Genomic DNA, 9,127 nt, shown 5'->3' with positions numbered 1-9,127 from the left:
GCTGTTGGTCATGGGGAAGGAAATTTTAGAGAATCCTACCAGGATTTTTCCCCAGATTTGAACAGAAGTGTGGCTAATGGAGGTGGGAGAGTGAGAGATAGTGAAGAGTGTATTCATGACTCCAGAATGTGTTCCTACCTCAGCATTAACAAGTGTCTAGTACAGGGAAGGAAATAACGCTTTGTTATGGTTCATTCCTCAAGCATGGTCTAATTCAGTAAGATGGAGATGGAGTCCTTAGGCTTCCCTGAGCAGACCACTAGTAGAAGAGCCTCTTCGTCGAGAAATGACCACCAGATGGCAGTGTTTGCCAACAGTGACATGATGAAAACACCAGATTCCCTTTTATCTAAGCGAAATTAATTGGCTATTTGTAACTGATCATTATCTAAATTCATTTAAACATTTTGATATATGAATATATCAGCCACAGTTTCTTTGAAAATTAGACTGATTTTGCATGTGTTTTTATAGTCCTTTAAAATGTGATTGTCTCTTTAAGCTCAGATATTCACTTTTTATACTCTGCTAAGTGTTTTTATAACATAACCTAATGTTGAAGGCAGTTTAATAAGACCATAGAATGTTTATTTTGTAATACATTTTCTTATATCCAAAGTATTGAAAGCAAATTGGGAATAAAAGTGACCTCATTTTTCTTGGCTTTACTTCACAACTACTACATAAGAAGCTAGTTTCTATTTGATAAAATTAGAAGACAGATTTACATGGTTCTTACCCTTAATAGCCTAAGATTTCAAGTGACCTGCTGAACAAATTTAAATCAGAAACAGAATTCAACGTAATAGGACAAAGATTCTTAGTAACTACTAAAGCTTTAGTACTAAGTGATAAGGAACTTGAATTTTGGGGGCTTTATTTTGGAACTAGGATCTGATTGCTACAGTGATTTTATTTTGTGATAAAGGTTTTTTTGGATAGTATCAGTTGGGTGAAAAAAAAGTTTATCTTGCAGACAAGTTCTAACCTACATTCAAAATATCCATAGTCAGCAATGAAAACACAAAACCAAACCTGTTCCAAATGCATTAAATCTGTATGTTGAATGTAAATATTCCTGGGGGACGAGGATGTACAAGGAAAATGTGATCGTGTCTATCAGAGTTGTGAAGACTAGATGAAAGAATATTTGTAAAAAGGACTAGACATGTAACTCGGTGGTAGAGTATGTTTTATTTTTGTGATACTTTTTGTATACACACACAACCCCTTACAAAGAGCCAGGATGGTGGTGCCTTCTTTTAATACCAAGCACTCAGGAGGCATCCTGGTCAGGATAGCCAGAGCTATGTAGAAAGACCCTGTCTCAAAATAAAATAAGTAATTAGACAGGCATGGTGGCATTCAGCAGATAGACTGGAGTTTGAGGTCAGCCTGGTCTGGACAGTGAGTTCCTGGAAAGCCAGGATTACGCCAAGAAACCCTGGGAGGGAGGGAGCTGGGGGGGGACAAAAGAGCTTAATTTAGTTTATCAAACATGGTGTGATTTTAGTAAACTAAAGTTACTAAAGAAAATTAAATAGACTAACCATCCTTTATATTTCATTTAAATGTAAGCTGTGAGCCTTTCTAGTATTACAACTCAGACTGGGTTAGCATAGTTGAAACCTTAGGTCAGTATCCACCCAAACCACCTACCAAAATGTGTGAGAGAAGCTTTGCTTTCCAGTTTCTTTAATAGTTGACTTTGTTCCCATTAAACAAGCTTTTTTCCATTCAACATGTGGCTTTTATTTGTACTAACCTGATACTAACTAGCCACTGGTGTATTCAGCATACACCTAGCTTTGAACTAGGTCCAGAACCATAAAGTGTTTAGAGGGTACTAATCATAGGGTTAGTGCAACTTAAAATAAGTATTCTTTTTGTCAGGTACTTAGAAAGATTTCTGACACATAGCAAAATCATCTCTCTGATGCTATCTCCAGGTTAGCAACCAGCCTCAGGATGGGCAGGGATCCATTATCCATGTCCTCTGTCCCTCAGAACATCTCTCAATAGAGCATTAGGCTACATCTTAATTTGCCACTGGTTTGAGATATACTAACTAAATTAATGGTGCCAGTAAAACACGTCAAATTGTTTTTAAAAAATAAAATAAAATTATATACCAGAAGGAGGTGGCTCATTGGTAAAGTGCTAGCTGTGCATGCATGAGGACCTACATTTTAATCCTCAGCACCCTTGGATAGACAAACATACACTGTGTTGCATGTCTGTAATTCCAGTGCTGGGGAGGTGAGGACTCAGAAGTAGGTGAGTCTCTGGGACAGGCTGGAGAGCTAGTTTAGCCAAAATATAAATTTGTTGCTTGGTATGATTGTCACAATATATGCCTTTCCCTCCCCCCACTTGTGTTTGTCATAGATTAAGAGGTTAAAAAATATGTTATTCCTACATCCATTTTTCAAAACCTTGGTAGTGTAATGCTACCATGGGTTTTTAAGATACAATTTGTAATTGGCGCATCACCTCAGACAAATTAGAACTAAGCAGTCCAATCTTATGACAGGAGAGCCTAGTATCAAACTGATGCAGATCAACAAAGGGTTCAGGGCAGGGTTCCTGGGGGAAGTAATCTGTGGAAGAGGGTTTTGATTGAATAGACAGACTGAGAAAGACAGAATGTAAAAGAGGAAGTCATGCAGAAAATTTGGAAGACAGAAGTATAGTGTGATTTGCTGTAATCAAAAGGAACCCTGCCACAGATGACTTCAGTGGAATGGACAATGTTGCATTAGTGAAAAGCAGCTAGGTTTTGAACAGTACAGTGGCTTGATTTTAAAGAGGCATAGGTGGGCCTCAGGGATACTTGTCAAAGTTTAAAAAGATGAAAGGCATTTGGACTGAAATGTAAAAGGCAGAGACATTGTGGATCAGGGTGTATGCTATCATACTAGAGTTACTGAGATTCTCTATAACTTCATTTTAGCTGTAGCTGTAAGCAAACACCTTTAAATGTCAACTCTCTTGCCTCAAGTCACAGAATGAGTACGGTTGAGAGAGGGTTGATGGCAAGATGGAGCTGATGAATGATAGCAAGGTGAATTGCAGGACAGTCACATTTGGCTGGTGTGGAGTCTCTGTAGAGTCTCTGTAGAGTTCCTGGCCACTACACCTGTCTTACAGACACTAAGAATTGCTAAGGAGACAGTTCACACAACCAGATTTTGGTATCTATTCTGCCATACCTAACTTTTTAGAAAACATGGCTTTTGTTCCTTTAGGTGTTCAAGAAAATCCATCTCAATAGGTAAGTCCTCCATGAGAAGATTCTTGGAGTTCGGGGGAAGAGGGGCATAGAAGGGAGCACTTTGTCCTTGAGCTCAAGGTTACCCAAGTATTTTTTCAGAGGAGTAGATTTACTATATTGTACTTTGGGCTCTCTCTGGTTTACAACTTGTGGGAAAATAGACCCCCTTTGTGTGCTGTTTTCTGTTCCTCAAAAAAAAAATATTAAAAGACATAGTTCTTTGTCAGCAGAATGCTCGATAAGTGCAGTTCTCTGGTCATGACAGCTTAGGAAGTACATGGAAACGCTGGTTTACTGTGTGAAATGGAAGGGCAGGAGGCTTTTATCTTAACGTAAGCATATCCATAAGTAGCTGGAACTGAATTAAGTGTCTACTGATGATGCAACCTTTACAGGAAACTTCATCTAAAATAGATGAAGCTGTGAAATTACTGGTTGCTGGAACCTTGCATCATCAGCTAATCTCATACTTAAATCATTTGTTTGTAACCAATAAGCATTCCCTATGTTTGTTTAAGCTGATACTTTTTCTTCTAGTCTCTCTGTGTGTCTCTCTCTCTCCCCCTTTATATATATGTATATATATTCACTTTGATTATAATTTTTGCAAAATTTAAGCATTCTACACAACCTTACCTCCGGGAACATGACTTTTTAAAATGGTGTCTCAGCCCCCAGCACACTCTATAGAAGATCCCATCTTCTGCATTCGAGGAGTGGATCAAACACTGCTGGAGTTCAGTAGCCTCTCCACAGACAAATCTCCATCTATGCCTGTATCTTGTGTCAGTTTTTTCAAACAACCACCTGTATAAATCTCAGTCCTGAAGGGGGAACTTTGAGAGAGGAGAAGAAAAGGAACTAATAATTGGTTAAACTTTGAAGGTATCATTGTTTTTTTTTTAAAAACAAACAAACAAACAAACATTGACAAACTCACTCCATGAGCCAAAATTTTTAAGCAATCCTTTTCAAAACATGAATTGTTTGGAAGTAAGCCAGCTATCATTAAAGTATCAGTTCAGTGTTCATGGATCCATATCTAACGACCAGATGGCTTGACATCATTATCTCCAATCTTAAAAAATGGAACAGCCAAATTCTTCCAGCTTTAAACAATTCCAAGTTTATTCTAAAATGTTAACCTGTGGACAAAACCTTCCCTAATGGTATGATTGACCTGTAACATAGTTCTTAAAGAATAAACTGTGTGCTTCTCTTGGAGACCAGATTCTGAGACAGAGCTGGACAATGGGTCATGGAAGACACAAGTAATTTATATCTATGCAGGGACCCCAAATTTACCAATCAAGAAGCTCTAGTAGATGAAACCTTTATTTTTATAATGTTTTCTGGCTAGGAGGGTAAATTCAGACATCCCTAGCAATAATAAAGGACAGCTTGTAATTGCTTTTTAAAAATATTTGTATAACAATGAAGAAACATACATTCCCTTGCTGTACAGATGGGATACTCATATTTTTTATCATGTGGTTCAATGGATTACTTATTGAAAATTTCCTAATGTAGTCAAATAACAATGGATTAAAAAATCTAGAGTAAAATTCTACCATGTTACTTGTGTTTTTTAAACTGTTGTTTGGAGAAAGTGTTGGCATTTCCCTTTTCAGCTGTCTCTTATAAAAGCCTTTGTCCAAATACCACATTGGTCTCCTCCCAGAAGACAATAAAACTCTGAGCTGTCCATTCACTTCTTTTAATTATTAAAGTAGATGCTTAAAAGCATTTATTCCCCTTTCTAGCTTCTTTCTTGCTGAGGTGACACTAAGTCTCAACAACATCAACTTCTGAGTCTCCTATCATCTCCCACCCTTCCTGGGAAATACTACTGATCGGTGGCTTTGACCTTTTTTTGCCAGATCCCCCATTTGGCCCTTTCCAGTACACCCTGCCCATCTTCACTGGAATCTGTCAAGGTCTGTAAATTCTTTGTCTTGACACTTTAACTCCATGCCTTAGATTCCTCTTGATTTCATCTATCTTGACATAAACTTAGCATCAAAGGAAGTGAGACTTTATTTCAAAGAGATAGTGTTCCCAGCTCTCCCTAGGTTCCTCCTTCCCTCCTTCCCTATCATCTGATTCACTGGAAATAAAAATATGTCAGTGGCCACTGAGATGGCTCACTGAAAAAAGGTGTTTAGCATATAAGCCTGGCTACCTGGGTTGGATCAGCAGAATCCCTGTAAGGGAGAGACCCAGCTCCCCGAATCTCCTTTGATTTCCACATGTGCTACAAGGCATGTGCACCTCATATTCACCATTTACTCTCTTACACACAATAGAAATACTTTTTTAAAAGAGTGTATGTTAGTTGAGGCTCTGACTACAGCCCTATCCTTTGGGAGCTCCCTTGACAATGTTGGTCACCTTCTCCAGAATACAGCATGCTGTTGGCATGAGACATTTTCTTTTTCACTTTTAACAAATGGTGACCCTCTGGAACACTTAGTGTTTTCTAAATTCCAATTGGTAGCCCTCATGCCCATACCATTCTTATAAATGTATAGTGACTTGTTATTTAACACTAAGCATGCTACTGTGAAACAAGCAAAGCTCTTTGCTTGTATTCCGTGTGAACATCTGGAAGCTTGGAATGTGCATTGTCTCACTGAAGGAGCCCTCTTTTACCATTGAGTGCTGAGTTTCCATCACTGACCATGTCATTTAGATGCCATTTCTCATCCTTTAGTACTCTCACAGTGTTTGTTAGAACATCATTTTCCTTACTATAGTCTCTTACCTCATTTCCATATTTCAATTGTGCCTCTGGCATAACCTTCAGGTAGGTAATCCTCACAGTGAAAGCTCTGAACTTTAAAATAGACTCATCGAATAGGCTCAATGTTTCCTTGACTCTTCCATCTCTATTAGTTGCTTTTTACATCAAAGAAAGTAAAGAAACCACATAGTAGTTTTTCTGACTGCTAGTAACATAAGTTTGACTTAAGAATGTTTTTGTTTGTGTTTTGAGACAGGGTTTTTCTGTGTAGCCCTGGCTGTCCTGGAACTAGCTCTGTAGATGGTTGGTCTCAAAGTCACATAGATCTTCCTGCCTCTGTCTCCTGAGTCCTGAGATTAGAGGTGTGTGTCAACACTGCCCAGTAGACCTAAAAAAATTTTATGAGCATTTAAAGAAGAATGTGGAAACAGAGGCTTAGAAAAACTTTTATTGAAAGATTGACTTAATGAGGAAACAATGCTGTGATGTTGTGTAATCTGCCTTTATTATTTCCATTTATTAAATGAGACTCATAACAGGCTATAATGTTTCTTTGAACTGTCTTGGTAAATTTGCTCTGAAGGTCTTGTGAAGATGCTCATAGTTTTCTTACAAATTTCTATGTAGCTGTGGCAGTGAGCATCTTTGAATTTATCATATTGATATTGGTTATGTTTACTACAGATAAATTGTTAGGTTGAATGGGACTAGAGGTGACTTTCTGAATACCAGTCTAGCATTTGTGAAATGAGTATATGACTTTCTATATATCTAGAAAATCTGTGCTAATATTTGTGTTTATTTATAACCATTGAATCATAGATTTTAGAACTTCAAGGGAACATTCAGATTAACTCCCTGACTTTATGCATGAGAAATGCAAACTCAGAGATGAATCACCTTTCACAGTTAGATGACAAAAATATAATCCTAAGTCTATTGAACTCATATTTATTGTTCCTTCTAACACGCTATTTTTAAGATTAGAATTTGAGCCTCAAGATATGGCTGCTTTTCCAGAATATCCAGATTTAAGTCCCAGCATCCACAGACACCAGGTACATATGTGGTGCAGACACATATGCAGGCAAAACACCAATACACATAAAATAAACAAAATGTTTTAATGAATTATTGCATTCAGTTTGAATCTATGGGAAAAGCCCATTCAGTGATTGAACTCCAGGCATCAATCATTTCTAACTTTTCTGTTTTCTATTATCAGTATCACTTTCTGGAAAATTTATATTATTTGTCCTGGTTCTATAATGAGAACATTAATTGTCTTGGTCTCCAGCACTATGTTATTCTCAAAGTACTTACATTCATCCATACTATGTGTCTAACCACTGCATAACAGAGTTTTTTTTTTAATTAACCAGTCATACAGATGAAATTAAGAACTTCTTTCCCCAAAATAAAAAATAAATTTAAAATTTTTGCTCTACAGACAGTAACATTTATATTTTTCTGCCCTGAATTTATTGCTCAATGATAGATTGATTGTCTTGCCTGTGCAGGTCTCTGGGTTTGGTCTTCAGCAAAACACACACACACACGTGCATTCACACCCACACATGCTCACAATTTGATGCAGGCCATATATAGTATACTTTGTGACCCAAGATAAGTTTCTTCACATCAGGTTCAAGCATATATATGAAATATACATAAATCTATGTATCATTTCATTTAATGTTTTTGTCTATGTCACAATCCTGAATTTCTTCTCTGAGTGGCCTATATTTCCTGTGGGTATTTGCCAGGGAATAGTCATTAGAACAACATTTACTATCACTGCTACTTTTTCCTTGTCTGTTTTTTATTAAGCCCACCCTTCCACAACTAGCTGAAGAAATTGATCACATGAAAGACATTCTATTTATACAGTCTTTAAATAATTAATTTCATAATAATGGAATGTGAAAATTGGAAGGAACATGAGAAGACAATCTGTAGTGAGTTCTGTGTAAAAAGAAGACTTTAAATGAAGCAAAGAAGTCCTTCACAGCTCCCTAATCATAAGAGCGTACAGCCTGTAAAGTCAGTTCTTTCTGATATTACATATTATTACAGTATGATGCTTGATCATATGACATGTTTGTCTCTTGTCAAAGTATTATTTTACACATAAATGTGGATGCAACAGAGAGCATAGGTAGCAAAGAATTGTATTCACTGAGTTCTTTTAATAACTATTAAACTTTTCTTTTAAAGGTATTGCTTTTTGCTCTTTGTCACTAGAATTCTTGTCACTGTTGTTGCTGCTGTTCTTTTTGGTGGCGGTGGTGGCAGTGGTAGTGTCTGTGGTGTGTGCAGGTGTGTATGCAGGGGCATTCCAGAGGAATGATAGATGGCTTCTATCACTCTCCACCTTATTTTTTGAAACAGCAACTTTTAGTGAATATGAAACTACCCATTCCTGCTAAATTGACGGTAGACAGGTCCTGGGATCCACCTGTCTCAGCTTCCCTACCCTAGCGTTACCTGTACATGCAGCCATGTGCATACAACCATGCCTTGCTTTTACATCCATGTGGGGGATTTAAACTAAGTTCCCTTGCTTTCACAAGACTCCTTACACACTGAGCCATTTCTCTAGACCCTCACCCTGAAATTTTTAACAGAATAAATTATCAGGATTAATTAAAGTCAATCTTGGAAATGATTTGTCTTGGAAGGTAATAGATAAAGAAATATGGTCATGCCAACTATAAAATAGTCTACTAGGTATTGCTTGCTACCGCTCACCAGAAGTGCCTATCATTGGAGGGAGGATTCTGATTTCAGACACCATGCATAATCTAACTCCAACCATAATCTTTATAGTATTCCCTCTTTTCCAGAGGGGAATTTAGATTATGTTGGTTGTAGTGGTTGTTCAATGATGGCAGTCCCAAACCTTCCTCTTGTAATTTAGGAAACTGCAGAAAGATGCTTCTTGAGTCCATATTCTGGGGGCAGCACATTTAAAGATGGAAGGCAAAAAGAAATGCCCAAATGGGAAAGCAGCACAGCATCCAGGCAAAATCTGGCTGGAGAGGAGATCTGTTCTCATGATTAGTGAGTTTCCCCAGCCTGCCTGTAGGTGGGTGTGTTTAACAGAACGA

This window comes from Arvicanthis niloticus, chromosome 28, assembly GCF_011762505.2.
Source record: "Arvicanthis niloticus isolate mArvNil1 chromosome 28, mArvNil1.pat.X, whole genome shotgun sequence".
In the NCBI taxonomy this organism is placed as follows: Eukaryota; Metazoa; Chordata; class Mammalia; order Rodentia; family Muridae; genus Arvicanthis; species Arvicanthis niloticus.
The sequence above is the reverse complement of the archived record's forward strand: the minus strand, read 5'-3'. Positions refer to the sequence as shown.